Source organism: Sturnira hondurensis, unplaced genomic scaffold (genome assembly GCF_014824575.4).
Source record: "Sturnira hondurensis isolate 20B ecotype Veracruz unplaced genomic scaffold, ASM1482457v3 Scaffold0018525, whole genome shotgun sequence".
NCBI classification, from domain to species: Eukaryota; Metazoa; Chordata; class Mammalia; order Chiroptera; family Phyllostomidae; genus Sturnira; species Sturnira hondurensis.
This window is the reverse complement of record NW_028091156.1, coordinates 5654900-5663752: the sequence shown is the minus strand read 5'-3', so window position 1 is coordinate 5663752 and position 8853 is coordinate 5654900. Positions and strand designations below refer to the sequence as shown.

Genomic DNA, 8853 nt, shown 5'->3' with positions numbered 1-8853 from the left:
CACCTGGGCAAAGGCCACACTGCGTGCAGACCTGTTGTCTTCCTGCATCGCAGGGTAATCCTCCAATGGCGGGGGCACCCCTTTTTCCTTCCTCAGAGTGCGGGGAAAGCTATTCGAGGACAGAGGTTCCAACGGCCTCAGAATCTCCAAGTAGCTGCCAGGCTTCCTGTCAGTGAGATTTAAAAGCCATTTGCTTGCGTTTGTTTGATATTTATGAGCTGGTTAATGCTAAAGGCAGGGCTGATGTCTCGTTATTTTGGATACTGAACATTTGCACACCCTTCCGCTTGAACTGTGGGATCAGGGGTAGAGAGGGCCCCTGACCCCCAGAAAGGTCCTGCCGGCTGCAGGGGGTGGAGAGTTGAGGTCAAAGCCTCCAGCCTGGATGGGGGCTTCATTCTGGTGGTGACTTTGGGCTGCAGTCACAGTGGCAGTACAAAGCCAGAGCTGGTCATCTGGCTGCCGGCAGTGTGGGAGAGCTCAGCACAGGCTGCTTAGGGGCTCTATGGAAAAAGTTAGACATTCGAAACCAGGAGATAAAAACAGCTTCTTCGACACCCAAGGGCAGAAAGAACTCGGGTGGGCTCAGGAAGCGAGGCAGTGGTGTGGCAATGAGAAATGCCGCCCCCCGCCCCCCCCCCCCCCCCAGCGTGCCTAGCGATTTGAGGGCAGGGTGAGGAGCTTTTGGTAAAACTATGGGTGGAGGCCGGGTGATCTCGACTAGCCAAGTATGACTTTGGGAAACCATCTCTAGGGCTGCCGCCACCAATGCTGGCATGCTGGGCGTGCCCGCAGGTGCCCCCCGACCCCCGAACTCAGAGTGTGACACGCTCGGACAACCCGCAATGGCAGACAGCAGCTCCCAGACCAGGCGCCCATTGTAGGTGGAGTCGGGGTGCTGCTGCCGCTGCGTCCCAGCGCTGCACTTCCCTACAGTTCATCGGTCCATGAAGTTGGGAAAGTTTGCGCGGAGGGACACTTCTCGGGGAGTTCCGTGCACCGGTAGCTTTGGGAAGTCCTGTGTCTGCTGTACTCCTCAAGGGCCAGCGGCCCACTGAAGGCTCTGGAGACCCGCAGGGAGGAATCCTGTTGGTTCACAGGCCCTCCCCAAGGGGGTTCTGTCTCCGATCCCCTGGAGGAAGCACCACTCCCATCTCCAGGGACCGCCAACCAGGACAAGGAACCGTGCGTAGCAGGAAATGTGCATGCCCGGGAAGGCTGAGGAAGTTCACAGGCCCCCTGGTCTTGGTGTGCTTCCTCTTGTCTTCTCCCCTGTGGAAGGATGGGACTGGGGCTTAAAGGGTAAAAGACACATGGAGAGGGTGTCTGAGACCAGCTTTCCTGTCATGAGTCCTAGGGAGAAGCATTCCCTTTGGACTCGTTTTCCAAACCCGCATTCAGAGATGGACAGCTGGACCAGGAGGCGGGGGGCACAGACTCTGCCCTGGCCTTACAGCAATACCACGTACCAGATGCTCCAGGGTGCTCCATGCACCCGGGGGGGGGGGGGGGGGGGGGTGGAGGGGGGTTTNCTCCTGCCAAGTAGAGTTGCCTCCCACGACATTAAGCAGAATCCCCCGAGGCCCCTACTGCCCCCCGGCCACATGTAAACAAGCACTTTATTCTGTGATCTCCTATCAGGAAGATTGACTTCGTCAGCCTCTACCATGTTCTTAGCGATGGACAAGAGAGCTATCGTGGCATCTCAAGTTACACCCCTTTCAAGCAAGGGGAAGACACTAATGTTTTTGGAATTGGGATCATAACAGTATATATATTTTTTAAATCTGAAGGATCTCAGTGTCAACCACGACTGTCCTTTGGAGGAGGAGGCCCAGGCCATAGTGTTGCGTGGGACCCTGCTGTCCCTCAAACGCAGCTGATGGGGGCCTGGTGGAGCCACCGGGTCCCATGCTCCTCCCCTAGCTCAGAAAGAGGCATTGCCTTAATCCCATTATTAGTCTTCAAGGACAGGCTGTAGGTTATATTAGGTAACAAAGGGGGCTGAGAAATGGCTTCCCATCCAACTTCTCCCCACGCTGATGGGTAGGTTAAGTTCACTCATGGTTGGCTATTGACCAACGTAATCAAACCCCCCTTGGTGATCCTCAGTTATGCTCCCTTCCCTTCACAGAACATTCTAGACTGCTCTTTCTCCTTCCTCCCTTATAAGCCCATAGCCCCAAATTTTCTCCCCTTCATTTCCTTCTTTCTACCCTCCGCCAACCCCTGACCTGTGTCTTCAAGTCCAGACCCCCGTCTCGGTGGAGCCCTGTGGTCTCTAGGTCAAGTCTAACTCTCTCCCTCTCTTTGGGATTTGCCGGGTGTGCTGTCCGTAAAGCGTTGTCCTCGCTATTTCTGACAAATATTTTTACATGTAGGAAAGTCTCAGAGAGATTGCATTTGCCTGGTCTTGGGGAGGGACCCCTTCCAGATGACTTGCTTAAGCAATTAAAGCGGCTTGTTCGTCGGAGGCCGGGACGGCCGAGGACAGCTGGAGAGCTCTTCTTTGCAAGCAGCTCTGGCCAACATCAGCCAAGAAAGCTCTCTGTAAACACATGAATAATGGATCGCCCGGCACTCGCATAGCTACCGCGGATCTGAGCCCGTATGACTCATGTGCGAGCCATTCCTGTCGTCTGGATGCCATAACATTGGAGGAATGATGACCGTTTCTTGGAGATTCTTCTGTGGCTAGAGTTGCCAAGACCAAGGCTGTAATGGTTTGTTATGATGACCTTTGTTATTCCATTAGGCTCAATGGCTTTAAAAAATGATGTGTGCATACTTTCGGAACGTTTTCACCCTGTACGTTGACCTGACATCGTGGTTTATATTACAAAATGTATTAATGAAAGAGGGGTGTTTTCATGTCCCAGGGACAAATTTTAACAAGCATAATCTGCCCTTAGTCATCATAAATATAAATGTATTGGTCAAACAGATCTCGTTAATGTGGCCAAGATAAATGCAAGTCTATCTTTTAAGGCGGTTGAAGTCCTAGAAAATATATTTGGAGCTTTTTGCGGGGCTAAGAGATCTGGTGTACCTGCGCTGAGAAAACTGAGAAAATTAACGATCCCCCCCCTCCGGTTTTATGTTGGACAGATTTAAACGTCTTGAGGATGTCGAGGAAGATTAGTCACATAGTTTCTGGACGCCGTTAATGCCTGGTGGGGTGAATCTTAGTTCTTAAAGCTGTATTCTTCTCGTTCTGCTGACAAAAATAAAGGTTGTGGGGTTTTTAAAAAGATTTTATGTATTTATTTTTAGAGAGAGGGGAAGGGAAGGAGAGAGGGAGTGAAACATCAATGTGTGGCTGCCTCCCGCGCCCCCCACTGGGGACCTGGCCTGCAACCCAGGCATGTGCCCCGACTGGGAATCGAACCAGCGACCCCTTGGTTTGCAAACCCACTCTCAGTCCACCGAGCTATACCAGCCAGGGCCAAAATAAAGGTTTTTGAAACAGGACAAAAATGAAGATTTCAAGTCTTCGCTGTGTGGGGCTCAACTGTGCTTTCTTGAGCTCCACCCCTCCTAGAATTTTAATTACGTGAATGCTCCCCCCTCACCCCGCTCCGGTGTCCACATTGTGTTTCCTGGGGGCTGTCCCTTCTCCTCAGCTGTTTCTGACATTTTGCATCATTCCAGTGGGCAATCCATGTGTTGGCAGGCGCTGCCCCAGGCAGGAGCTATAGGACAGACCAAGCACTCCGTCTTCCTCCCCATGACGTCACCCTCAGAAGTGTTGGCCTGGCTTCACGGTGGCCACATTTTAAGCTTCTCAGGCAGTATATAAATCCTTGTTTCAGAAACACTTGCTAATTGTGTTTTCATGCTGAACCGTGAAACGGCATTGAAGGCTGTGCCTCAAAGGCTAGTCTCCGAGAAGGCGGACTGTTTGCAGCGGTGAGTTCATCCCCCCCAGATGGTAAACACGGGGCCACCTGGCAATGACCGAGGAGCGCTTCAAAGACAACCAGGGACCTTCTTGGCTAAGAAGGACCTTCCCTTCTCAATCCGCAGTGGCCTCTGCCGGGATCGCACAGGGGGCTTTAGAAATGCGATTTTGCCTGGAACGTTTCTGGGTGATTTTTGAAATTTTACTGGTGTGACGACAGCGCTGTGATACTCTGGGTGGTTGGAAATTTTTGATCTGTTTCAAAAGCAAGGCACATCCAACTATGTTCATAGCAGCGCTGTTCACCAGGGCCCGAGGCCCAAGTGGCCACCGACAGAAGAAATGTGGACGAAATGTGTCCGATGCACACGGCAGAATGTTATTCAGCCTTGAGAAGGAAGGGCATTGTGAACCGTGTTGCAATGTGGATACCCATTGAGGGCATGGTGCTGAGTGCAATAAGCCAGTCGCAAAAAGACAAATACTGTAGACTCCACGTATTTGAGGCGCCTGGAGTAGTCGGATTCAAAGCGACGGGAAGTGGGATGGTGGCTGCCAGGGACTGGGGGGGCAGGGGACTGGGACTTACTGTTTAATGGGGACAGAGTTTGAGTTTTGCAAGACAGAAAGAGTTCTAGAGATGGAGGGTGGTGATGGGCGCACAATGATGTGAATGCACTTGATACTCTGGATGTGCGCTTACAAATGGTTACAAGGGTAAATTTCAAGCTTTTTTTTTTTTTTTAACCACAGTTAAAAAATAGAAAAGGGCCCTGGCTGGTGTGGCTCAGTGGATTGAGCGCGGGCCTGTGAACCAAACAACCACAGTTCAATTCCCAGTCAGGGCACATGCCTGGGTTGTGGGCCGGTTCCCCGCAGGGGACCCACAAGAGGCAACCATACATTGATATTTCTCTCCCTCTCTCCTTCCCTTCCCCTCTAAAGATAAATAAATAAAATCTTTAAAAAATAGAAAAGGAAATAAAGTGAGGCCTATCAGAGACCTGGAGGTGAATTTATCCAAACTCTAAAGCCCCTTTTTGGGGCAACAGCCCGGGCCACAGACACCGGAAAAAACCCCCACCCCCACTCAGAACACCAAGAACTCTTCTCGCAGAGCCTAACGAGGATAAGACATTGAAATGTGATGTCTTTGAACTTAATCTTGATGGAGGGTGAGATTTTAACTTCAGGCTTTACCTTCTGGTTTTAACTCCTTCAGACCTTCACTTACGAGGGGGTTTAATTTCGGAGTTGGACTCCCTGGCCGTTTGATATTTTGGAGGGGGTTAAGTTCAAGTGCAGAGCATCTTCTCGGGGCGACTTTGTGATTCACCAGGTTTCACTGCCTAGCCTCTGAGAGGTTTTCTCGGTCAACATGGCTAGAAATAATCTGATCTGGAAAATACAAAAGGATCTGCATTTTCTTGTGGGCCACAGAAAGGCCTTGAAGAACATAATGTACCGTGCTGACCCATCTTAGACATGCCATTGCTTCTGTATTCATAAACCACATTCTGCAGCCTAGCTTTTGTCAGTAATAAAACAGGTATTTGGGGCTCAAAAAAATAAATAGGGCTTTTGAAAAAAATCTAAAGCCACGTCCACCTTTGAACTGTGCCTCACAGGCACACGGAGACTACCATGAAGGCTGCCGGAGGCTACCGCTTGTTCTGCCGGTGGCCCCTTGGGCTGCCTCCACCTTGGGCCCTGGTGAACAGCGCTGCTGTGAACATAGTTGTATGTGCCTCGCTTTTGAAACAGATTAAAAAGTTCCAGCCACCCAGAGTATCACAGCGCTGTCCTCACACCAATAAAATTTCCAAAAAAAAAAAAAAATCCGACCTCTAGTCTGCCTGAGGTTTGAGCTCCCCAACAATCCAGGGAGGTTGGGTGGATGTAAACCCCCGTGCGAGCTGCCCCGGAATGATAATCTCACGTTTCCCTAATTGCATGACTCCTGTCAGTGAGGTTTGATAAAGTTAAGTAACGAGCCCAGGTTAAAGGCGATGGGCTAGAATTAAAACCCAAGACTTTTGGCTTCTGGCCATAGCTGCTAAAGCAATTGACCTTGCTCATTACTTGGCAAGAATTCATTCAGGCCCCGGCTGGGTAGCTCAGTCTGTTAGAGCATCATCTCACTAGGCCAAGGGTGTGGGCTTCATATCTAGTCAGGGCGTATCGTATACAAGCAGCAACCAATGAATGCATAAAGGTGTGGAACAGCGAATTGATGCCTCTCCCTTTCTCAAATCAATAGATAAAAACTTAAAAAAAAAAGCCTTAATTCAAAAGAGTGGCACCATCTTCCACTAGAATCTGGTTTAGTCCAACAATCTTGCTTTGAAATCTTTGCTTGTGACTCCGTGGAGGGGACTTGGAGGCTGGTGTGTGTTTGCTGCGCGTGGGTCGCCTGGGAACCACGTTTCAAGTGGGTGTTTCGGGACCTGACCCCCAACCATCCCGGAGTGGGTCTGCAGTGAGACGCCAGAGTCCCCATTTTTTATAAGGACCCAGCTGTTCTAAACGCTCACCTGATTTTTCTGTAGGTCAAGTTCTCACACACACACATTCTTACCCCAATTTAGTGCTGACATTCTCTTTAACGATGTGGAAATACCAGCGTGACAAATCCTGGCTTTCTTAGAAAAATAGAGCTCTCTCGCGTACATCTTGGTTAAACATGCGTGTGCCCATTTTGGGTGATGGGTTCGCACTGATCCAAACTCCTGCCCCTCACCCCTCAGGGGTCCTCAGGACCCCTTTAGGGGCCCAAGCAACTGAGCTAACTGCCTCATCATTAGCTAATCCTGAATCAATTAGCTAGGAAGAGGCCAGACTTGGGGCTTAACAATTGTGTACACATTTGTGCCAAACGCCTATGTGTTGGGGGAGGGGGTGGATAAATGAAAAAGGATGCTTGGTAAGAATATTTGCTTCTTTAAAGGATCAATTAGTATCTTTTAATGAATCCACCAATAAGAGGCTCAGAACACAGCAATACAATGTAAGGACCATGAGAGCCAGTGGTGTGGTTTTTTGTGTTTTGTTTTATTTTTAAGACAAGGTCAGGATTTGGAAAGCTGGTGAGTGATGGCCTTGCTCTCTAAGAGCCCAGGGACATTCTTTGTGCCAACTGGTTTTTCTCTCTTCCCACCTCCCCGCCAAGCTTCAGAGGAAAACCTTTGCATGTGAACTGGAAAAGATGAATTTCAAGCTTCATTGAGAGCTTTAAAACCTTAAATCCTTCTCAAAAATAACCTGTCTCTCAGGAATCCTCAGGCCGAAAGAATTATAAAGCTATTCCTTGGGCCGTGGAATGGCCGCATTGTTAACTAGGATTCCTTTGGTCTCTGAATAGAAGGGTGTCATCAATCTGGAAGTATTTGTTCTGGTTTGTGACGAAGCAAAACTGTATAATATTAAATCAGATGCTGTTCTAAACCCATGAAACAGCACATTTTTTCCCCACTTGGGGCACTGTGGCAGGGAATTTCTGGGAATGTAAAAAAAAAAAATGTTTTTAAAGCCTTGGACACCGAGTCAGGTTTTAGCTCGGTTTTCTTCTTTCTGAGCATGGATCCTAAATAAAAGCTCTTCCATTCAGCTCAGTGGCTCCCAGCGAGCGTGCAGGGCCGAGCAGAGGTGAACTTAGTCCTTTGCTGGCTGTTCTGTGGGGTGAAGCTGGAGACTGGGCAGTGTGTATGCCTGCTGGGTGGAGAGTGTGCGAGGGGTCCTAGCACCCTGGGACGTTCAGGCTGAAAGAAACCTTGGACACGAGCTCGTTCACCAACTTCCCTATCACCGGGGGCAGGCTCGGGGTCCTGGGTAATGCCAACCCTGACGCTGGGGGAAGCTTCCCACTTCCCACTCGTGAGCTAGCTGTCCGTCATCTTGGCCTCCAGTGTGCCACCCCCGGGTGACGGTGGTGCCACTCTGTGGAGCAGTGATGAGAAAGGAATGACAGAGAGGTCGTAACATACGGAGTGCTAAAAAGTGGTTATATTCTCCCTTGTGGTGGCGCTGGTGGGTGATTATTTTCTGTATGATTTACACATAATTAATTTTTATAATTAAGAAGAGAAAGGTATAGGTAAGACCATAGCCTCAGAATGCTTGCGTGTGTGATGATCAGCCTTTGGAAAGGTGGTTGCGTCCTGTGGGTTGTGTAAAGCCACACTGTCCACGTGGTGGCTCTTAGCCACGGGGGTGGGGGGTGGGGGGGGGGTGCTGAAACGTGGCCGGTGTGGAGTAAGATATGCTGTGTGTGTGAAACACACACCAGATCTCAAAGACTTGTACAATTATTTTGCTCAGGATGACATGCTGAAATGATACCGATTTAAATCAATTGGGTTAGAGAAGTTATTAGAATTCACTTCATCTGTTCCTTTTTATCTTTCGAACGTGGCTATGGGAAAGTCTACAATTGCAGCGTGGGTGTCCTATAAGGGAGAGAAGCTTAGCTGCCCTTTTGTCGAGGATAAAAAAGGCCCTCGGGCCCGGAAGGCATGCAGGTGGCTAAGGCATCGCCACCTACCTGGTGGCATCTAAGCCTGGGTGTGCGGAAGGAGAGTGACTGTTTGGGGCAGTGTCCTTTTGGGGTGACAAATGGTGGTCGCACAATATTGTGAATACACTAAATGTCGCTAACGGTACATTTCATGTCCCGTGTATTTTACCCCAATAAGGAAACAGATGTGCCATCTGTGGCTCACGTTGTACTCCTGCTGTTCGATGCCTTGTCTGAAGCATCGAGAAGGTGAGGGTGTGGCACGGAGCAAATGGAATGCTTTTCTCTCCCTCTTTGGGCAAAATGTTAACATGGGGTTCAGTTTCCGGGAAGCCTGGCAGCCCCCCTGGAGGCCTTGGCTATGGGGGGCCCCCATCACCTCACAATGCCTCCTCTTCTTTATCTCATTCTATGTCCCCCTCCCCCAGCCCTGCAACTT

At 49.9% G+C, this 8853-nt stretch overlaps 1 non-coding gene across 1 annotated transcript; it reads left to right on the top strand.

Annotated features, from left to right (window-relative positions):
- Positions 1-8341: 8341 nt before the first annotated feature.
- Positions 8342-8465, top strand: LOC119003289 (U6atac minor spliceosomal RNA). The gene has a single exon (XR_005069925.1). It is a non-coding gene; the product is annotated as a U6atac minor spliceosomal RNA (small nuclear RNA).
- The last annotated feature ends 388 nt before the right edge of the window (positions 8466-8853 follow it).